Consider the following 24,796-nt stretch of genomic DNA (forward strand, 5'->3'; position numbering starts at 1 on the left):
ATGGGCTTTTTTTTTTTTTTTTTTTTTGCGGTAGGCGGGCCTCTTACTGTTGTGGCCTCTCCCGTTGCGGAGCACAGGCTCCGGATGCGCCGGCTCAGCGGCTATGGCTCACGGGCCCAGCCGCTCCGCGGCATGTGGGATCTTCCCAGACCGGGGTACGAACCTGTGTCCCCTGCATCGGCAGGCAGACTCTCAACCACTGCGCCACCAGGGAAGCCCTGGAATGGGCTTTAAATGCTCAAGCAAAAGGGAACTGATTCTGCCTTCTACAAAATCGATTGAAGTTTTTCCCATAATTAACAAGGGCTATAAATTTCTAGATTCCAGTTTTAACCCTATACATAACACCTATCTTCAAAGGACTTGCTAGGACTTTGGGGTCACAAAAAATAGAGAGTTTTAAACTTCTACCCCCAACCACACAACCTGTATTTAGAACTAGCCTCATCACATTATCTTATAGGTTCTTAAAGCTTAACGATGATCATTACATAATTGTTTAGTCCTAGGAAATTCATGCTCCGTAGGCTGAATGGCCTACCTGTAATTCTCAGCTAACAGGATTAATAAAACCCAATCTGCATATACTTAAAACAACAAAAGTTTTGAGTCATGTAACAGGTTCACTTCATTTACTAAGGTTACTTCCTTATAGGACTTGCAGCTAGAACAAATATGCGTTAAGTATTTATTTTATCTACATTATGCATTGTTTAAAAAAAAATGTTTTGAAGCTGCTTTTAAAATGGAGAATTTGCCAGTCAAAACCTTTTTGTTGTTGTTGTTACCTAAATTTCTATATGCTTTTAACTACTGATTTATTTTGATGACAAATTTAGTGTTTAGTGTTTTGTCTGCTTTTTTTTTTTTCTTTTTTTTTTCCATACAATCTTGAGCCTCTCTGTGGAATAGCCCACAAAAGTTTGGGACAATTTAATCCATCAAAGTGCATTAATATATCCTTGTTAGTATTTACCACATGCTTACTGTGGCCTGGGCACCACACTCGCATTAGATATACCAATAGGAATCTCTGTCCTCTAGACGCTGAGAATCTAGTTGGGGAAACAGACTGTGGTCATTGTAGGGAACAAGTTTTAAGGTAGCAGAGGCGTTAGCATCTAAAAAAGACCGGGGCAGGTAGCAAAAGCTTCTGGAAATGAAATCACCAGAGGGCAGTCTTAGGGGACAGAGAAACATTTCTGGGGAAAGTCAGTTCTAAGCAAAAGGGGAGCTTGAGCAAAAGCATAAAAGAAGACAGGATATGGTGTAGTCAAGGAATTGGGTGCATTTCCACATTAGCAAGATTAATGCCTCAGTTCGCCATTCATTTCTCAAATATTTGTAAAGGCAATGGGAAGTCAGATGAATCAGATTTTAGGCTCAATTCATTTCCCCATATTTATGCAAATGAAGTTATTAAATGTGTCTTAGTAAGTTAATGAAATTGTTACTGGAGAGTAGGTTCTTGTCTCATCGCAGAAAGAATTCAGATACGAGACACGGAGGTCAAGAAAATAAAGTGAGGATTTATTAAGCGATAGTGTGCTATCAAGGGGAGAGCGGGCAGACTCAGGTGAGTAGCTGCCCTGAATTCCTTTAGCAATCCGGTTATATGGGGTACAAAAATGAATAGGCAGAATATTCACTGGGGAGGGAAAAGTTTGGGGTTGTATTCCCTGATTTTCATCCCAGCTCCACCCTTCCAAGGAGAGGAGAGATTTTTGTCCTTATTTAGCCTTGATCAAAAGTGTCACAGCATCGGTGCATGATGGCAACATTTTATCTGCAAGGCTAATTTTATTATAATGAGGGCATAATGAGCAAAAGGTTACATTTGGACACTGGAGATTCCTGACTTTTCCCACCTTTCTTTGTCTGCCTCCTGGACACTTGTTACCCCAAAATGTGTGGTTTCCTGTCAGTCCTGGGTTTTTTTGTCTGCCCAAAGACCCCCTTGTTTACAAGCTGTATGGTTTCCTGTCGTTTGGCCTGTGCTTCCCTTTCTCTTCTCTTATCTAGCTATCTGTCTGCTCTAACAAAATAGGTTATAAAATCTAATCCCCACACCTCACAGGAAATTTTGGGAAACACATAAGATTCCAAAAAACTGTTTTAGCCCTACTTTTGTAGAATACTGCTCTAAAGTAACTTACAAGTCAAAGGCAATAAGAGATTACAGTGATCGTACCATCTCAATGAGAACTAGAAATGGTAGGGTATAAAGAATGAATTGCTTTAACCTCCTTGAACTTGCACACGATTAATGGTTGGTGGGAAATGAGAATAAGTGAATCTGAGTTAGCTGCCCACAGTGGCGGCCACATGTGACCCCTGCCAGCCCATTTTTTATGGGAGAATTTTGAGCTGCACAGTTCCTATAATTCCCCAATAGAAGGAAACTGTGAAGAATGCTCTGCTTCCATAACAGCAAAAGTTCATCCCATCCCTTTCGCACAGTCTGCGGAAGTAACATAAATCCAACCTACCAGCCAAGAAAGTTGGAACGTCAGATTTGGTGCAGGAGATCAGCCCTTCTTTCACATGCTAGAATCAGAGAGGAATCTAGCAGTGAGTTTCTGTACAGACCTGCCCTTGCTTATGTCTAAGAAAAAAAAAAATTATTCCTAAAAGAGATTACAGACTACTTGTCTTAAATTCAAACACACATCTGTAATTCAACTCACTTATCATTTACAGCCTTCCCACTATATTCTACCCCTACACAAGTTCTCTCTTAGTTGCTCATCTCTGCAGAAACTAGAAACAGAGTGATTATGTTTGTTCCTTACCTCAGGTTTTTACAATAGATTTCCTAAGAAATTTTTTTTCATTACACATAACTCTAATAGAGCTAATATGAAAAGAAATTCCTTTCATTCCTTAACAATTGTATTTCAGGACAACTCTGATAGAATATAGAATCCTGAAATTTTTTTATGCATTAATTTCCTGTTGTATTTAAATATAACTATGTTTTATACTACTGTTTTGTTTTGTTTTTCTCTATAATCCTTCTACAGTATAGTAACCGATGAGAATCTGTTCACCAAGCCAAGTTTTGGAAGAACTCAAAGACGAGACTTCAGTCAAGTGAAAAATAAACATGTAAATTTTGGTCAAGTGAAAAATGAGCATGTAAAAAAAACCCAATAAATTGTATACCTTCCAAAGTTGTACAATTTCAGGATGAAAATCTCATTGTAATGAGTCCAGTGACAAATATTTTCTTTCATGCTTGTTTTTGTGTGTTAGCATAATTTTTGTAATTAAGTAACTTGGAATTCTTATCCAAAACTTTAGTTGGCTTCGTCCACAATTCTTTAAGACTGACATTCTATTCTTTTGTATTTTAATGATTGTGCTGTCAAATGAAAGGCTTGTAACATCTAGATAAAATCTAAGTTCTCTTCTCATTCTAAACTTCCAAGTCTATCTTCATTGTTTTGAATAAATTAAGAGGACAGTGAAATGCTATTATTTCCTTCATTGCTGAACAGGCAGGGTATGTATTACACTAATGATGATGATGTTTTAGTCACACTAATAAAGCTTGTGCTTGGAAATGCCTTGCATCATACATACATACATACACATATACATACATACACATATGTACATACACATAAAGATATGGACATAGATATAGATGTATAAAATGACACCTACTTTCATCCTATAATGCATAAATCAACACAAAAGATTTTTCCCATTAAAAAAGTGAGGTGTTACACATGTGTAAATGGCTCATTTAAAATAACTGTCTGATAGTCTAGAGCATTAACTCGTTCAGGGCACTGACTGATGCATTGTGTTCGACTGGGAGAGTTAGTTGTGTCAGTGGGCAGAGTATCCTGAGAAAGAATTAATGACTTTTTCTTCCTAATAACTCTGTAAATGCAACAAAATGTGCAAATTTAACATGCAGGTAAATATATTAAAAGGGTACTCTGTATTGTCAATTAAATTCTTTAATCTGTCCAGTCCTGGTTTTTCTTATTAGTAAAGTTTTGGAAACTGGTTTAAATAATCTAAAAGAAATTTCTGGATACAAGAGACTAAGGCTTTGTGACTACACAGTTATCACTCATTTACAGTAAAACTTGAAAAGCAATGTAAAAACAAAGTACCTTCTTGTGATGTTCTATTGCCAAATGAACAAAAATCCATATAGCTTTTCATTGTTGTGTAATAATTAAGTAAATAATATTATGTACATATTTGAGCCTGGGAATGTAGATTTACTTTTTAATAAGTTAAAAAAAATCTAAATCTTAACCTACTTGTATGTTCAGAGAGTATTCTTGTACTAAATTGATTATATAAAAATAAAGAATAAGAACAACATATTTCTGTTGGTATATGTATTTAAAAGTAGTTTTAACAGTATTATTGGGTTAAATTAATCAAAAGAATGACCCAAGCATCAAGCCAACTTTAAATGTATTTTTAAAAAAAAAAAAAAATGTTGAACCAAGAGAGAACATGAGACTAACCTTGTCTCTAAAGTAATTTACGATTCAAAGGCAATAAGCGATCAGAGTGACTGTGCCATCTCTACCAGGGCAAGAGGGTCCAGAGAATAACTGAAATAGGAATTGCTTTAACCTCCTTCAACTTTTCCTCAATTTCTCTGTACTCCTATCAAAGGATTTTTCACATTTAAATTTAATATTTGTGGGGGAAAAAAATGACCTTTACTCTTCATATTTTTATAATTAAATCATCATAAGATTATAGAAAAATCTTACCTATGAGGTCATCATGCCCCTATGAATGGTTCACTTAGAATTTTTTAAACTTTGGGACTGGAGTGGGGGTGGGAGGGAAGCTGATTAGAAAACGTCATCCTTCAGGCCTGGGTGTTTGTTTGCCTAAGTGTGAGCAAAGGATCTACAGTAGGGAGAAAATGAATGGAGAAAAGGGAGAGATGCTTGAAGGCAGAACATGGGGAGGCGAGGAATGACGTGGTTAAAGGGTTATTGTAATGATACCCATAATAGTAATTGAGGGAGAGCCTTCCGATTTATTCTAAGCATTATCAAATTTTGCAAATTTCATACAAGAAACTCCTAAGAGCCAAATGTCACTTAAACAAAAATCAGTACAAAATTCTGCCCAGTATCATGCATAAGCCCCTTATTATGTCAACATAGTTCTAATGAATCTGTGCCCTCAGCTCTATTTAGCTGGACTATGTCTACTGGCAACTGATAAAAGATTTTCAGCCTCTAGCTTTAAACAAGTGCTCTGAATTCTCATGTGTTGCTTGTACTATTATTTGGGTTCCATCCCCTACTTAACTGGGTGTCATTGAAAGCAGGGACTTTTCATTCGTTTTTGTAATTCCTGTGAGGCTTGATAAAACTCGCTGCTTATTTCATGACGCTTTTCTTAATATTTAAAATGCCATTATACATAGTGATATCTTGAAAGTTTCACATGGCATGATATGGAAAGAGAATCGATCTTAGAGCCAGAGTTTGAACCCTTGCTTATTTATTCACATAATTTCTGTTTCCTTATCTGTAATGTGAGGATGAGAATAACCACCTTGCAAAAATGTCTTGAGATTTACTCAAAATGAAGTGCAAAGGGTGGTCAGCACCAAGGGAGCGCTTGTGTCCTCTGAACACTACGGAAGTCTGACTCTCACTTGGGAATCTAAACAATAGATGCCCCAGTCCTGCTCCGACAGTGCAGCCAGGACAGGTAGTGATGCTGGGGACGACAAGCATTCCTAAATTTGGTGGGGAGGGGCCAACGGGAAAAAGACTTTCCTATGGGCTTTCTATGGGTTCTGGGTTGTGCGGGACTGTTGGGCATATCAGACATGAATTCCTAGAGGAGGGACTAGCTTTAAATAGAAAGTAGAAGTGCTGCCAGATACCTTAGGACTGAAGAAGATGGAGACAACCAACTGAGACAAAGATGGATTTACAGAAGCCAAGAGAATAGTAGGTGAGCGGTCCCCAGTGATGGGAACGTTTTGCAGAACCCACAAAAGCACCTACAAAAGAAAGATTTGAATGGAAATCTCTGCCAAGAGTAGAAAGCTGGGCCGCTGTGAAGATATTGGTCTAGTCAGAACTTTCCTACCCCCTTACCCAATTTTTCCCTTACTGTGTTCGTATGAGAGAGGGGTCAGAAACTTTGGGTAGCAAGATGCAGGAAGAGGAGTGAAAGCTCTAGGTGGGGTGAGGGAAGGAATTTGACCATCTCTTTCCTGATCTTAGGTGGGAGAAGGAGTAAAAATATTAATTTAAAATCAGAATGGAAATTTTGATTATTGCATTGGTATAAATTTAAAAAAATTTTTTTTAGTTTTTGTACAATTTTTAAAGGTTACCCTCCATTTACAGTTGTTAGAAAATACTGGCTGTACTCCTCATGCTGTACAATATATCCCTGTAGCCTATCTTACACCCAATAGTTAGTATCTCCCACTCCCCCACCCTTATATTGCCCCTCCCCCACACTGATAACCACTGTTTTCTTCTCTCTATCTGTGAGTCTGCTTCTCTTTTTTTGGTGTATTCACTAGTTTGTTGTATTTTTTAGATTCCACATATAAGTGATATCATATAGTATCTGTCTTTCTCTGTCCAACTTATTTCCAAGGCCATCCATGTTGCTGCAAATGGCAAAATTTTGTTCTTTCTTATGGCTGAATAGTGTTCCATTGTATATATACACCACATCTTCTTTATCCATTCATCTACTGATGGACACTTAGTTCACTTCCATATCTTAGTGATTGTAAATAATGTTGCTATGAACACTGGGGTGCATATATCTTTTTGAATTAGTGTTTCTGGTTTTTTCGGATATATACCTAGTAGCGGAATTGCTGGGTCATATGGTATAGATATCTTAATTACTAACTGGAGGACTATTTGTATTACTTAATAGTGACCAGAATAGTAATGGAGTCTACCCAGGTTTTGACAGAAGAACAGTGGAAGAACCAGTTCCACAGAATACATTTTAAATGACACAGGAGACATAACTAAAGTTATTTTTAATTTTCTTCTGTGAGTCTTATTCATTCAATTTAACCATTATACTGATAGAATTATTAACATAGGAAAACCATTTGTTGATGAAAATAGATAAGGCATAAGGATAAGAACACATACATTATCAGTATAACTCTCTAAATTGACTCAGAAACAGTAGAAAAATGTATCCCCAAATTTACAAATTTGCCCATACATTTTGGCTCAGTATTTCCATTTTGAAGAAGGTACTCCAGTAAAAAATAGAAGAGCAATTTGTAATTTATTATCTTGTAATTTATTACAAAATAACATATACTCATAGCAATGGCTAATAACATGAATAAAGAAAATAGCACAAATGTCCAACAACTCAGTACTGTCTGTATGTCAGTCATATTTTTCTTGTTAGTATCTTAACAAAATAGACTGTTCCATAGCCATGAAAAGTTACAAGTATGTTGACTCTGTTTCCATGTGAAAATGTGTGTATAAATTACTTTTTAAGTGAAAAGGTAGAAAACATAGCCTGTTTACTCTGAACAAATCAGAAGTACAGGTGCATAAATGAACAAGTTCAGAAAAAAATGGGCAACAATATTCAATAGTTTCTTTCTTCCTGTTGTTGTTTAAGAACTAGTGCCACTAGTTTAAAAGTAAAATGCTACCAGTGTTTGTGGGTTCTTGCTGAATATCTTTAAGCGAGAGCTCTATTTCAAAACTGAACACCAGAGACATTTTGGCATACCATTACCCGTTATCTCATGAAACATGTTTTTGGGTGTGATTGAAATGTGTGGTGAGTCTGCAAAAATAGTTCTTGAAAGTTGAAAGAGAAATATTTCAAAAAAGGGTGAAACAGAAAGATTTTGTTTCCTAGTTCATCAATAAGATAACTTAGTCTGTACACCTTAGGAGGAATGTGATCCTATTTTTTTAATGTGCTGTAGTCTTAAAAACTATTTTTTTCATATTAAGATGTATATCTGTTTGTTGTAATGTTAGCAGCCAGTGTGTATATGATATTTCAACAACTTAACAAATTTTACCTCATTCAAATCCTAGTTTAAAAGAATCAAATGAAATAATGTCATCTGCAGCAACATGGATAGACCTAGAGATTATTATACTAGGTGAAGTAAGTCAGAAAGAGAAAGACAAATATCACTTATATGTGGAATCTAAAATATGATACAAATCAACATATCTATGAAACAGAAACAGACTCAAAGATATAGAGAATAGACTTGTGGTTGCCAAGGGGAAGGGTCTAGGGGAGGGAAGGATGGGAGTTTGGGATTAGCAGAGGCAAAATATTATATATAAGATGGATAAATAACAAGGTCTTACTGATATATTCGATATCTTGTGACAAATCATAATGGAAAAGAACATGAAAAAGAATATACATGTATGTATAACTGAATCACTTTGCTGTACAGCAGTAATTAACACAACACTATAAATCAACTATACTTCAATAAATGTTTTAAAAATTAAAAAAAAGAGAAGAATCAGGCTACTTTTTCCTCTTAGAAATCCAAAGAAACAACAGCAATGTCACTCCAGCAACAGAAGGCAGAAAACTGTGTCTGTTTCCCCTTCCAACAAGTCAACTCCAGAACAGTGTTTATTTCTAGTTATCTAATGGCCACCTCACATAGCAGTAACCATGGTTCCCACAGAGGCTTACAAAGAAAACACAAAAGGAAAGCAGATGAACCCCTCATCTCTCTCACTGGGATCATGCGACCAAAAGATATAGGAGTTTGTGTTCCCCATTGCTCCTGACATGTAATAGTTCTTGTTCACTTCTAAAGCTAAACACAATCCTCTAAGAAATGATAACCTGTAATAATTTCAAAACCCTTTAATAATTTGTTTTGATTTACTTACCGCGAGGTTTTCACAAAACTTCCAGTATACTGGAGGTAAAAGTTCCCAGCGTTCTTCCTCATTCCTATTTAATACAGCTACACAGCATGAACTTCTAGCATCATGTGATTTGCCTATTCTTTCTTCCATGAGAGTCTCAAGGCAACGACAGAGCATCTTCCCATCCTAACTTCTTCACTGTTCCTAGAGCAGAGCCCACCAAAATGGTACATTATTACATAGATGACTCGTAACTCTTTTTGAAATCGCAACTAAGACAGACCAGGAGTTCATGTACTTTTTTCTCAAATATTCTATAGGTAGATAGGGAAATACAACTAGTACTGTGTTTCCTTGTAGTTTAAAAAATTTCTTAAAGCAAAGTGATTGATACTTTATTCATATTCTTTTCCATTCTGGTCTAGTACAAGATATTGAATATAGTTCCCTTTTCTACACAATAGGACCTTGTTCTGTACCTATTTTATATATAGTGCTGTGTATATGTTAATCCCAAACTCCTAATTTATCCCTCCCCACCTTTCCCCTTTGGTAACTGTAAGTTCGTCTTCTATGACTGTGAGTCTATTTCTGTTTTGTAAGTCTGTTTTCATTTGTATCATATTTTAGATTCCACATAAAAGTGATATCATATGATATTTGTCCTTCTCTGTCTGACTTACTTCAAAAAGTGGTCAATATTGATTTAAAAAATGGTTTATGAAATCCTGGCTTGGGGTCTCTTCCCTCTGCTGTCACTGAACTTCCCCAGAGCCCGAGGGGAGGGCGGCCTCACTGAGGCTGCCGGCTCTGGAGGTGTCCCAGCAGCCAAAGCCATGACACTCCTGGGGACAGCGGGCCGGTTGTTTCAACAAGTAACTTAAAGACAAAATGGGAAAACAAGGAGGTTTGTGCCTGAGATCATGTTGATGTGAACCCAGGGATGGCCACCTTGTGCCAGACGTCAGGGCTGTGCCTCTGAGATGAGAGAGCCAAGTTCAGGACACTGGTCCACCAGAGACCTCCCAGCTCCACGTAATATCAAACGGCAAAAATCTCCCAGAGATCTCCATCTCAACACCAAGACCCAGCTTCACTCAATGACCAGCAAGCTACAGTGCTGGACACCCTATGCCAAACAACTAGCAAGACAGGAATACAACCCCACCCATTAGCAGAGAGGCTGCATAAAATCATAATAAGGTCACAGACACTGCAAAACACACCACCAGATGTGGACCTGCCCACCAGAATGACAAGATCCAGCCTCATCCATCATAACACAGGCACTAGTCCCCTCAACCAGGAAGCCCACACAACCCACTGAATCAAACTTAGCCACTGGGGACAGACACCAAAAACAACGGGAACTACGAACAGGCAGCCTGCAAAAAGGAGACCCCAAACGCAGTAAGATAAGCAAAATGAGAAGACAAAGAAACACACAGCAGATGAAGGAGCAAGGTAAAAACCCACCAGACCTAACAAATGAAGAGGAAATAGGCAGTCTACCTGAAAAAGAATTCAGAATAATGATAGTAAAGATGATCCAAAATCTTGGAAATAGAAGAGAGAAAATGCAAGAAACACTTAACAAGGACCTAGAAGAACTAAAGAGCAAACAAACAATCATGAACAACACAATAAATGAAATTAAAAATTCTCTAGAAGGGATCAATAGCAGAATAACTGAGGCAGAAGAACAGATAAGTGACCTGGAAGATAAAATAGTGGAAATAACTACTGCAGAACAGAAAAAAGAAAAAAGAATGAAAAGAATTGAAGACAGTCTCAGAGACCTCTGGGACAATATTAAATGGACCAACATTCTAATTATAGGGGTTCCAGAAGAAGAAGAGAAAAAGAAAGGGACTGAGAAGTTATTTGAAGAGATTATAGTTGAAAACTTCCCTAATATGGGAAAGGAAACAGTTAATCAAGTCCAGGAAGCACAGAGAGTCTCATACAGGATAAATCCAAGGAGAAACACACCAAGACACATATTAATCAAACTATCAAAAATTAAATACAAAGAAAACATATTAAAAGCAGCAAGGGAAAAACAACAAATAACATAGAAGGGAATCCCATTATGGTTAACAGCTGATCTTTCAGCAGAACTCTGCAAGCCAGAAGGGACTGGCAGGACATACTTAAAGTGATGAAAGGGAAAAACCTACAGCAAAGATTACTCTACACAGCAAAGATTTCATTCAGATTACATGGAGAAATTGAAACCTTTACAGACAAGCAAAAGCTAAGAGAATTCAGCACCACCAAACCAGCTTTACAACAAATGCCAAAGGAACTTCTCTAGGCAGGAAACACAAGAGAAGGAAAAGACCTACAATAACAAACCCAAAACAGTTTAGAAAATGGTAATAGGAACATACATATTGATAATTACCTTAAATGTAAATGGATTAAATGCTCCAACCAAAAGACATAGACTGGCTGAATGGATGCAAACACAAGACCGTATATATGCTGTCTATAAGAGACCCACTTCAGACCTAGGGACACATACAGACTGAAAGTGAGGGGATGGAAATGGAAATTCCATTTCCATGCAAATGGAAATCAAAAGAAAGCTGGAGTAGCAATTCTCATATCAGACAAAATAGACTTTAAAACAAAGAATATTACAAGAGACAAAGAAGGACACTACATAGTGATCAAGGGATCAATCCAAGAAGAAGATATAACAATTGTAAATATTTATGCACTCAACATAGGAGCACCTCAATACATAAGGCAAATGCTAACAGCCATAAAAGGGGAAATCGACAGTAACACAAGCATAGTAGCAGGCTTTAACACCCCACTTTCACCAATGGACCAATCATCCAAAATGAAAATAAATAGGGAAACACAAGCTTTAAATGATACATTAAACAAGATGGACTTAATTGATATTTATATGACATTTCATCCAGAAACAACAGAATACATTTTCTTCTCAAGTGCTCATGGAACATTCTCCAGGATAGATCATATCTTGGGTCACAAATCAACCCTTGTTAAAGTTAAGAATATTGAAATTGTATAAGTATCTTTTCTTACAACAATGCTATGAGACTAGATATCAATTAGAGGGAACAATCTGTAAAAAATACAAACACATGGAGGCTAAACAATACATTACTTAATAACCAAGAGATCACTGAAGAAATCAAAGAGGAATACAAAAAATACCTAGAGACAAATGACAATGAAAACACGATGACCCAAAACCTATGTGATGCAGCAAAAGCAGTTCTAAGAGGGAAGTTTATAGCAATACAATCCTACCTTAAGAAACAAGAAACATCTCAAATAAACACCCTAACTTACACCTAAAGCAACTAGAGAAAGAAGAACCAAAAAACCCCAAAGGTAGCAGAAGGAAAGAAATCATAAAGATCAGATCAGAAATAAATGAAAAAGAAATGAAGGAAATGATAGCAAAGATCAATAAAGCTAAAAGATGGTTCTTTGAGCAGATAAACAAAATTGATAAACCATTAGCCAGACTCATCAAGAAAAAAAAGGGAGAAGACTCAAATAAATAGAATTAGAAATGAAAAAGGGGAAGTAACAACTGACACTGCAGAAATACAAAGGATTATGAGAGATTACTACAAGCAACTATACACCAATAAAATGGATAACCTGGAGAAGTGGACAAATTCTTAGAAATGCACAACCTTCCAACACTGAACCAGGAAGAAATAGAAAATATGAACAGACCAATTACAAGCACTGCAATTGAAACTATGATTAAAAATCTTCCAACAAACAAAAGACCAGGACCACATGGCTTCACAGGCGAATTCTATCAAACATTTAGAGAAGAGCTAACACCTATCCTTCTCAAAGTCTTCCAAAATATAGCAGAGAGAGGGACACTCCCAAACTCATTCTACGAGGCCACCATCACCCTGATACCAAAACCAGACAAAGATGTCACAAAAAAAGAAAACTACAGACCAATATCACTGATAAACATCATAGATGCAAAAATCCTCAACAAAATAATAGCAAACAGAATCCAACAGCACACTAAAACAATCATACACTATGATCAAGTGGGGTTTATCCCAGGAATGCAAGGATTCCTCAATATATGCAAATCAATCAATGTGATACACCATATTAACAAACTGAAGGAGAAAAACCATATGATCATCTCAATAGATGCAGAAAAAGCTTTTGACAAAATTCAACACCCATTTATGATAAAAACCCTCCAGAAAGTAGGCATAGAAGGAACTTAGCTCAAAATAATAAAGGCCATATATGACAAACCCACAGCCAACATCATCCTCAATGGTGAAAAACTGAAACCATTTCCACTAAGATCAGGAACAAGACAAGGTTGCCTACTCTCAACACTATTATTCAACATAATTTTGGAAGTTTTAGCCACAGCATTCAGAGAATAAAAAGAAGTAAAAGGAATCCAAATGGGAAAAGAAGAATTAAAGCTGTTACTGCAGATGACAAGATACTATATGTAGAGAATCCTAAAGATGCTACCAGAAAACTGCTAGACCTAATCAATGAATTTGGTAAAGTAGCAGGATACAATATTAATGCACAGAACTCTCTCGCATTCCTATACACTAATGATGAAAAATCTGAAAGTGAAATTAAGAAAACACTCCCATTTACCATTGCAACAGAAAGAATAAAATACCTAGGAATAAACCTACCCAAGGAGACAAAAGACCTGTATGCAGAAAAGTATATGACATTGATGAAAGAAATTAAAGAGGATACAAATAGATGGAGAGATATACAAGAGTGTTCTTGGATTGGAAGAATGAACATAGTGAAAATGACTATACTACCCAAAGCAATCTACAGATTCAATGTAATCCCTATCAAACTACCAGTGGCATTTTTCACAGAACTAGAACAAAAATTTTCACAATTTGTATGGAAAAACAAAAACCCCCGAATATCTAAAGAAATCTTGAGAAAGAAAAAAGGAGCTGGAGGAATCAGGCTCCTGGACTTCAGACTATACTACAAAGCTACAGTAATCAAGACAGTATGGTACGGGTGCAAAAATAGAAATATAGATAAATGGAACAGGATAGAAAGCCCAGAGATAAACCCATGCACATATGGTCACCTTATCTTTGATAAAGGAGGCAAGAATTTACAATGGAGAAAAGACAGTTCTTCAATAAGTGGTGGTGGGAAAATTGGAGAGCTACATGTAAAAGAATGAAATTGGAACACTCCCTAACACCATACACAAAAATAAGCTCAAAATGGATTAAAGACCTAAATGTAAGGCCAGACACTATCAAACTCTTAGAGGAAAACATAGGCAGAACACTCTATGACATAAATCACAGCATGATCCTTTGTGACCCACCTCCTAGAGAAAAGGAAATAAAAACAAAAATAAACAAATGGGACCTAATGAAACTTCAAAGCTTTTGCACAGCAAAGGAAACCATAAACAAGACGAAAAGACAACCCTCAGAATGGGAGAAAATATTTGCAAATGAAGCAACTGACAAAGGATTACTCTCCAAAATTTACAAGCAGCTCATGCAGCTCAATAACAAAAAAACAAACTACCCAATCCAAAAATGGGCAGAAGACCTTAATAGACATTTCTCCAAAGAAGATATACAGATTGCCAACAAACACATGAAAGAATGCTCAACATCATTAATCATTAGAGAAATGCAATTCAAATCTCACACCAGTCAGAATGGCCATCATCAAAAAATCTACAAACAATAAGTGCTGGAGAGGGTGTGGAGAAAAGTGAACCCTCATACACTGTTGGTGGGAATGTAAATTGATACAGTCACTATGGAGAACAGTATGGAGGTTCCTTAAAAACTATAAATAGAACTACCATATGACCCAGCAATCTCACTACTGGGTATATACCCTGAGAAAACCATAATTCAAAAAGAGTCATGTACCACAATGTTCGTTGCAGCTCTATTTACAATAGCCAGGACAAGGAAGCAATCTAAGTGTCCATTGGCAGATGAATGGATAAAGAAGAGGTGGCACATATATACAATGAATACTACTCAGCCATAAAAAGAAACAAAATTGAGTTATTTGTAGTGAGGTGGATGGACCTAGTCTGTCATACAGAGTGAAGTCAGAAAGAGAAAAACAAATACCATATGCTAACATGTATATACAGAATCTAAAAAAGAAAAAATAAGGTCATGAAGCACCTAGGGGCACGACGGGAATAAAGACGCAGACCTACTAGAGAATGGACTTGAGGACATGGGGAGGGGGAAGCGTAGCTCGGACAAAGTGAGAGAGTGGTAGAGTATATATGGACATATATACACTACCAAATGTAAAATAGACAGCTAGTGGGAAGCAGTCGCATAGCACAGGGAGATCAGCTCAGTTCTTTGTGACCAGCTAGAAGGGTGGGATAGGGAGGGTTGGAGGGAGGGAGACACAAGAGGGAAGAGATATGGGGATATATGTACATGTATAACTGATTCACTTTGTTATAAAGTAGAAACCAACACACCACTGTAAAGCAATTATACTCTAATAAAAATGTTAAGAAAAAAAAAAGGCTTATCCCATAATTCCTCTACCAGGTTTGGAAAATGAACTTCAATCCTAACTCTTTTGTCTGGTTTCTGACCACTTGGATAGCCCTCGTCTTGTGAGTAGATATTTCTCTGTATCCTCAGGCCCTGATGACATTGTGGGCCCAAACCTACTTAGTCTGTTTGCTGTCACCCATTTGAGTTGGTGTATTTTCACTGCTTGAGATTACTGCTAAAATATCCCATGGACTTGATTGTATATGGTATTAATTAGGGCAGCTTAAAACCCAACTTATAACGGTGCTAACACAAAAGTTGATTTCTTGCTCAGGTAATGGTACAGAAATATTCCAGGTCAGCAGGGAATAGAGATTATCTTTCATGTAGCCATTCATGCATCTAAGCCAATGGCACCTCTGCCATCTTCAACACATGGTTTCCAAAGTTACCCTGGGCATCATTATTCCAGTCAAGAGGGAAATAGTAAGAAGGAATACACATGGGAGGCTTAATCACTAAGAACTAAAAGGGAGTGGAGGGGGAAGTGGGGGAGAGGATATATCATCTTCACTCACATTCTGTTGATTAGTACTCAGTCTCATTCTTCACTTAACTGCAATGGAGTCTGGGAAAAATCAAGCCCTATGCCCAGTACTAAGGGTAGAATGGATTTTAGTGGACAGTTGACAGTCCCTGCCATGACCTCATGCTTCTGGTCATGAGATACTCGTGTACTTCCCTATTCTCACACAAAAATCACACTCTCCTCCTCTCCCCTCTAGCACTGCATGTAGCTGAAAGCCTAGGATCTCTTGGTGGTGAACGGTTTTCTCATGAGGTTAAAATGTAGTTCCTTATGGTCAAACAATCAAGAAACTAAGAAGACAAGCTATCTGTCCCTGCCACCCCCCATACACAATGGTGGAGCTGGGCTAGGACGTTAGCAGTAAAAATTACCATTCAAAAAAAGAGATGAATGTGAAACACACGTCAGTCATTGGTGCAGAGCAATGAGAGAATCTTATGGACAAGAACTGTGAAGCCCAGGATGGAGAAGATGTGTCTATTGTTCTCCACAGCACTTGGCTTTGCACTTTGAAAGGCTCTTCCTGGTGATTAAATATCACAGTCACATTGAAGTGAGTTTTGAGCAGGGGGCCCTCCTTGAAAACTGTACACATTTTGCAACACTTTTTCTAATGGTGCCAGGGTTGTTTTAGATAAGAAATAGGCAAAGGCCTTTTCAAGCCAGGCTCAGGGTTACTTTGGTAACACAAATCCCTTAGAAACTTAAGTGACTTCTAGTCAATTTGCTTTCAATCAGCTCCATCTGCCTGTAACTACACCCAAAGTTAGTTCTGAGACACAATTCCAAATCTCTTAATTTCTCTGTGTACTTGCATTAATCCTTGCCTCTAACTTAATGATAGCTCCTTCGAGACATCTTAAATAATGGGCTAAGATGAAAAGCAATATTCTTGATATAATCTTAGCCATAGGGATGGATTCTTTTGGTTAATGAGAAGCACTGATACATCTTTTTCCTCTAAGTTTTTTTCAGTCTTATCTTCTACTGTTTTAGGTCCAGAAGCGTTTGGTTTCTCCAGCATTCTGAGATCCTTCATTTCTTCTTAAAAATAAAAGCCAATTCTTTCCTGAACTAATTATTTTCTTAAAATATATTGCTAAAGGCAGTGTTTAAGGAAGGAGGGAATGAAAAGTGTCCACCAAGCTAAGAAGACATCTTGAGACCAAAACATGAGGCAGGCAGCTCCATATAATCAATAGATCAATTTATTATTGGGCAACTAACTCACAGGGTGGGATTGGGCAGACAATGATCCAGAAGCATTCGCAGCTGCACTCTGCACCAGTGAGGGGCCATAGGGACAATTTTACAGTTAACCGAGGTATGGGGTAGGTGCTTGGAAACAGGACAAGTATTCCTAAGTCAAGATTCATGAAAGGGTAACTAGTCTCATGGGATCCTGGAATACATCAGCAAAGGTTTTCATCATCATTTGGGGACTAACAGAGCATAGAGGCCACCTGATTCTGATTATTGTTAAACTATATCTATTAACTACAAAGCCCTTGATGACAGAGAAGTGATTTACTGCACAGTACAGTTCTGGGTAGAGTCAACGGAAGAAAAGGAAAAACTGTAAGTGCCCAAGATAGTGTCAGTTATGATAACAGCCATACAAGCAGTAAAAATTAACAAACACCAAAATTTGGGCTCTCTCTAACCACTCTCCTAAACTACAGATGCAGAAGGCACATTCCTTCTAAGTTATTGTAGATAACACTCACCAAATAATAATATCTAATTCTTTGTCTCCTGACACCAAAATACTAACCCAATGCCATATATTTCAGGGGGTCGCTATGGTAGCATCCCTATTTCTGTATTAGATAGGTTAAATGCTATAACAAAGAGGCCCCAACTTTAAGGGCTCAGCACAATTAAAGTTGGTAATTTTGCTCATATAAGTGTGCAGTGTGAATCTGGGTGGGGAGGAGAGAGATTTCTGCTCCACACAGTCATTCAGGGATCTAGGCTTAGTGCCTCTTCAATCTGCAAAGTTACCTAGCCAGGAGAAAGAATGGAGAAATGCTCAGATGAAGTTTTCTGGGCCAGACTGGCAAATGGAACAAGTGGTAACCTTCACTCACATGCAATTGGCCAGACTTAGATGCACAACCACAACTAAATGCCATGGAGGCTAAAACAGGTTGTTTTAGCCACTATGTCCAGTAATACATTATATAATGGCAGTGACAGTTGGCATCCTTCTTGCTCCTTTTCTTAAAGGGAGTATGTCTGAACTAAAGTTTCTTCATTAAGAATGATGTTTCCTAAAAGTTTTCAGTCTATAACCATTATTGTTTAAGAAGCTCATTCCTAGTTGTTAGGGGATTTTTTTTTTCATTGTAAGTAGTTATTAAACCCTACCAAGTGCTTTTTTTCCCACAGCTCTTGAGAACTTGTAAATTTAAATCTTCCTTTGTCTTGTAATTATTATTTGAACACAACTGCACCTGGTTTCAAGCCCAGGTTTCTTCCACTCCAAAAGCATCTGCCAACTACTCAAAAGAAGCTTCTGTGCAATGTAGAAAGGAAATTATGAATAGGCATGATTATAATAAAGAGAAAACATGATGCACATCACTAGTGAAGTACCACAAGTGTTCCAGGAATTGAGATGGGGGAGAAAGATTATCTTCATCTGTGGGTTATACAATAAAAGTCATTAATGTTTTCAAAGTTAAAAAAAAAATCATGACAAGACAGGTGCTAGAGCACATTTCCCTAATGGATAGACTGCATTAATCTGCATGGGGTTTTACTTATAACTGATAAAAACGGTCATCCAAATCTATGAGTTCTTTAACTCTGTTGCATGTCTAATATGTTTCAGAGACTGTTTAGCTGTGTCTTACTGAGAACTTAAGAGTAAGTTTAAATTAGACACAAGAATTTCATTTCCACAGTGGAGATCCAAAAAGTTCTTCAGTACAGATGGGTTTGGGAATAGAACTTGAGATGATGAACATCTGTTGAGTGGTTCCTATTTTCTTGAGTTTGGCCTTGAACTTATCTGCCCCTTAGAGTCATTCTTAGAATTGATCTCATGGCCAGGTCAATCATTTCACAATGAACAATATACAATTTCTCAAACTTCCCTTTTTCCAAGTTCTACCACTAGACTTCAACCTGAGTTCACATTATCAGTTAAAGAACATCACTCAGTGGAGCTTGTTAACTAGGGTTGTTGTCTCAGTTTGGGTCTCTTCCAAATGTTTTTGCCAGATGCTATCAGTGCATCATATATTAGGAGAATGTGTTATTTCAGCCTCTATTTAAGTTACTCATAGGATGCCCTTGACCCGTCTCATGGCTCTTTTCTCTTGTGGGTGGTATTATTTGTAATAAGATGTGCTCTGAGGAAAGCTAATAAAGTAATTTTTAGACCTTCTGTTTTAACTGGAGTTGAGTAATTATTTCAAATATTGCCAACTATATGAAAATTATTTCCATTCTCAGTTGAAAGGTATCATCTTTAAATCGAAAGCAATCAGTTTAATGTAAGTCTTACTTAACCTAAATCAATGAACTTCATTCTAGGCCCACTCAAGCATAAAAGTGCTGAATATTTTAATTTCCTCTGGTCAAAGTACCCCATCCCTAGGTATTTTGAAATTAAGAAAAGGGAGGGCACTGAAAAGTGACGAATATCATTTATTCCTACTAAAAAGAATAGGTGAGATTATCTGTATCAGCCCCACGTTTTGTCTTCCAGCCTCTACTCATGTTTCTTACGCTCTCTCTGTCACAAAGCAATGAGAGTAATTTTTCTAGAATGTAAGTTAGATCATGTACTTCCCCTACTTAAAATGTTTAGTGGGCTTCCCATTACACCAGAGTAAACCCCACTCCTTAGCGTGCTCTTCAAGGATCTGACCAGCCTTATCTTCCCTGCCCCATCCCTCTCCAACCCTCTCCTTGTTCGCTGGTCTCCAGCCAAACCCTTTCCCTGAAACGCCAACACAGTTCACTTGCTCCTTTCTCAGGAACTGTATTCTTTTTTTTTCTCCTTTTTACCTCATACCTTTGCTGGGCTGCCTCCTTCACATCATTCCTGCCTCACACCTTCAAAGAAGATTGTTGATTTTATTTTTTTGTCTACTTTGCTTACTACTATACCCCCAAACCTGGGAACAGTGAATGGAATACAGAAAAATTCAATAAAATGTTGTCGAATGAACTAGGTCTCCCCAGCCATGCCAAGGCAAAGCAGCTTCTCTCCTCTTTCCATTCAATTCTACCTCTTTTCTTTCCTTTATTTTCTTCATAGCACTCAGTCCCTAGGACTTCTCTTTATTTGTAAACTGGTTATTGAGAAGTCTCATTTCTTTAGAGTAAAAAATTCAATCTTTTATTCACTTAGGCTACATGGAATATACCTTTCTTATTCCTTAGAGACATCTTAGAGAGTTAATAAACTTTCCAGTCCATTTTGTTATTAAAATGATTCCAATTTCAAAATGCTAATCTCGTACCTAATTCAAAGCTCCATGGCTACCCTCTTCCTTCTAGGCTTTAGCTCCCCTCAGTTGGAAGCAGAGAACGGACATCTTTTTATTTAACTGTATGTGGTTGTGGTCATTTGCTTAATGGTTGTAGCTGCTGACCTGGCTTACACAATCCAGCCACCGGTGGACTCTGTGAGTCAAAGTTCAGTGCTGGATTATTAAAGAACATATATGAAACAAAAAATAAAATAAGATTAAAAAACAAATTTTGTTTGTTGGAAAGTTTAAAAAAAAGGTCAGGGACTTCCCTGGTGGTCCAGTGGTAAAGAATCCACCTTCCAATGAAGAGGACAGGGGTTTTGATCCCTGGTTGGGATCAAACATAAGATCCCACATGCCTCAGGGCAACTAAGTCCACGTGTCACAACTACTGAGATCGCACGCCTCAATGAGAGAGCCCACATACCACAAACTACAGAGCCCACATGTCCTGGAACCTGCACAGCACAACTATAGAGAGAAAACCCGCACACCACAACTAGAGAGAAGCCCACGTGCCACAACGAAGAGCCCGCATGCCGCAACAAAAAAAGATCCCGCATGCCACAACTAAGACCTGACACAGCCAAAAAAATAAAGAAAATTTTAAAATAAATATTAAAAAAAAATTTCAATGCTGGATTTCTCGAAGTCATAGAGGTAATCTTAGGTAATCCTATTGCTACTCATGTAGCAATAGGAGCATCCTGGCAAAATGCTGCCCAAACAGCCTTCCAATATTAAACAGAATGTTAGTCTTGCCCACCTCTTCTGCAAGCATCACCAGTCTTTATCAGCTTTTCTTTCAGAGCTTCCTTCTGCCTTTTCCCACTTAGATTCTGGGAGTGGGGTGGAGTGGGCCTCACCCTTTACCACACCAAGTGACTGACAGTGAAGCCCCAGTGAATCTCTTCTGTCTACTTTCCTCTTATATAGACTAGCCCAGGAGAAGGTCTGGTTCTATAAACTTTAAGAAAGCCCTGTGAGGAGGTCTGGCACCAGCAGTGAGACCACCTCAGTGCTTCCCTTTAGAAAGGGGTGGTTTTCAGTCATTCTTGTTTTCAGTTATGGATCTTAGTGGGCAATTCCAAGAGAATAGAATAGTCTCACAACATCCTGTAGCATTGGTTTCCCCACTTATTATATGGCACCTACATCCCTACAGACACCAGCATGTAAGTTTCTCAAGGGCAATGACTGGGGGGACCTCTCTGTGACTAGAATAGTGAGTAGAAAAGAGATATCATTACAAAAATTATTTGTGGAATCACTGATGGACTGACTAGAAAGTTTCAGACACTTCGGACAGGTAAAATTTGCTAGAGCAATTATCACATCTTATGAAAATATTTAACACTTCAATGTTGTTTTTCAAAACATCTAACTTGTTCCAAACTCATTCTACCTTCTGACCAATAACCTTTTATTCAACTTTTTAGGCACACATATTTCAAAATTGCATTAATTTATTTTCAGCCTCACTAATGTTTTAAAATGCAAATTAAAACATTAGGAAACTGCTTGATTATCTATGAAACTGAAAGTGTTATTTTTAATATAATACCACATATGCTGAGGCTCTCATTGTTATAGTAAAGTAATTTGGAGCAATCTTTTAGAAAAATGTTTAGAAATATCTTCCAGCATCTCCAAAATACCCATTAATTTTCCCCCTTTATAAACTCTGTTAAGTATTAGAACTTTATAGGGCAGACATATGCTGTTGTATACTGATTACTTCTTCCTGTCTCACACCCTACACACACACCCATATGAAGTTTTTCATATAAGATTGATACATTTCCTCTATTTTTATACTAGTAGCTACAAGAGAACTGCCAACAAGCTGGAAATGAATTTACACATACAAAAGCAAGGAAAACATTTGGATAGGTCGATGGTAAATAAAAGAAAATAAATGCTGCTGTAACTATAAAGAAAAGTTACTAAGAGCAAAATGACTAAGAGATGAGTAGCAAGACCTCAGCTCTTGCCTGTATCAAAGCAATGTATGGGAGATGGAGATGGAGTTACAGGGCAAATAGAGGGGACTGCATGGTGCATACACTGGCCCCAGGCAGGAAAACATCATCCCAACATATCTATCCTCCTCAGATAACACAAAATGTTTAGTGATTTATTCTACCATCTTCAAGTATGAAAAAAAACAGGCAATTAGTGTGTTTATATATCAGGTACATGGGGCTGCTTGCAAGAGGCAACCACAACTCTTTTTTTAAAAAGGGCTACTTCTATGTCTCTGTCTCTATCTTGTAAATAAATTCATTTGTAGTATTTTTTAGATTTCACATATAAGTGATATCATATAATATTTATCTTTGTCTGACCTATTTCACTTAGTATGATGTTGTCTATGTCCATCCATGTTGCTGCAAATGGACTATATAAAATAAACAACAAAGATTTAATGTATAGCACAGGTCACTATATTCAATATCTTGTAATAACCTATAATGGAAAAGAATCTGAAAATATATGCATATAACTGAATCACTATGCTGTACACCTGAAACTAACACAATGTTATAAATCAACTGCACTTCAATTTTTTTTAAAAAAAGCTTTTTGCAGTTTAGTGTAAGGAGGGGAATAACAATTTTTATACCATTTTAGTTGTTTGTGGTAAATACCAAGGCAAGTGCCATGAGCTTGTAAGAAGCCAAAATAATTGCACAAAAGGTAAAAATCACAGTCCATTTTTGTACTAGTTCCCATTGACTTCCAACAAAACAGTTGTTTCCAATCCCAAATTCACTATTAACATCACCCCCTAATGAAAAAGGATAAAATAACAAATCATTTGGAAACCCCAAACATTAGCAGACTAATTAAAAACAGATGAAGAAAAAGAAAAATTTTAAGTAGTTCTGTAAAAAGCTGAACATGTCTAGAGAAGTTAGCAGTTTAAGAAAACACTCACAAAGTCCTTCTATTTGAAATGTGCTTGAATGAACCAAAAGAATAAAGAAAACTGTAGAATAAAAACGAATATTGTTCAAAATTAGGAAATAACCCCAACTTCATACTAGAAGCTCTGTAGACTATTTGCTTTGGACCAAACAGAGAGAGGGCACTGGCGTTGGCATAACATTTCTACCTGAGGGCACAGAGCAGAGCTTCAAGAAATAAACAGAGGAAATTGGAAGGACCCTACTTCTATTTTTCATTTATGTGTGCTGATTAAGAAAGAAGCACGACCCTATGAAAAAAGCTGTGAAACTACTGAGGAAGCTAGAAGAGAACTAGAATAATGGAAAGGCCATGTTTGGTTCTTTGAAAGGAGGTTGCAATGTCCCAAAGAGATCACTTCTGCCCCCAGATCAATTAATCCCCCAAATCAATGCAATTAAAATATCAATGATATATGATATCATGTATATGTAGAATCTAAATTATGATACAAACGAACTTAAATTTAGAAAACAGAAAAGACTTACAGACATAGAAAACAACCTTACGGTTACCAAAGGGGGGAGGAGGGGAGGGATAAATTAGAATATACATACTACTATATTTAAAATAGACAAATAACAAGGTCCTACTGTATAGCACAGGGAACAATATTCAGTATCTTGTAATAACCTATAATGGAAAATAATCTGAAAAAGAATTATATATAATATATAATGTATATATATTTCATATTATAATGTATATATAAAATATATATGCATTATATATATATAAAACAATCACTTTGCTGTACACCAGAAACTAACACAACGCTGTAAGTCAACTATACTTCAATTAAAAAAATAAGATTACAAGAAAACCATAGCTAAAAAAATAAATAAAATAAAATATCAAAGATATATTTTGGAAAGTGAAAAACTGTAAGTTGATGTTTATTGAAAACTTACGACATTCCAGGCACTATATTCTGTGCATTTTATAAAAACAACTCAATTAATTCTCACTATAACCTGTCAGGTATATTAATTCCCATTTTACAGATGACAAAACCGAGACACACAGAGCCTGAGTAATTTTCCAAGAGTGTGAGTATGTAGCAGAGTCAGGGTTCAAGCCCAGGCAGCCTGACTCCACAGCCTGCACAGATAACCACTGTGTTCTGCTGTTCCTCTGACAAAATTATTACTAAGTTTAGTAGGCGGTGGTTCTCATACAGGCCAACTTCCCCCCTGGAGACATTTGGCAATGTCTGGAGACATTCTTGGCTGTCCCAACTGGTGGGGTGGGGCTACTGGCATCTAGTGGGTAAAGGTCAGGGATGCCATGAAACATCTACAATGCACAGGTCAGACACCCACAACAAAGAATCATCCA

The sequence above is a fragment of the Stenella coeruleoalba genome (assembly GCF_951394435.1).
Source record: "Stenella coeruleoalba genome assembly, chromosome: 4".
Lineage (NCBI taxonomy): Eukaryota > Metazoa > Chordata > Mammalia > Artiodactyla > Delphinidae > Stenella > Stenella coeruleoalba.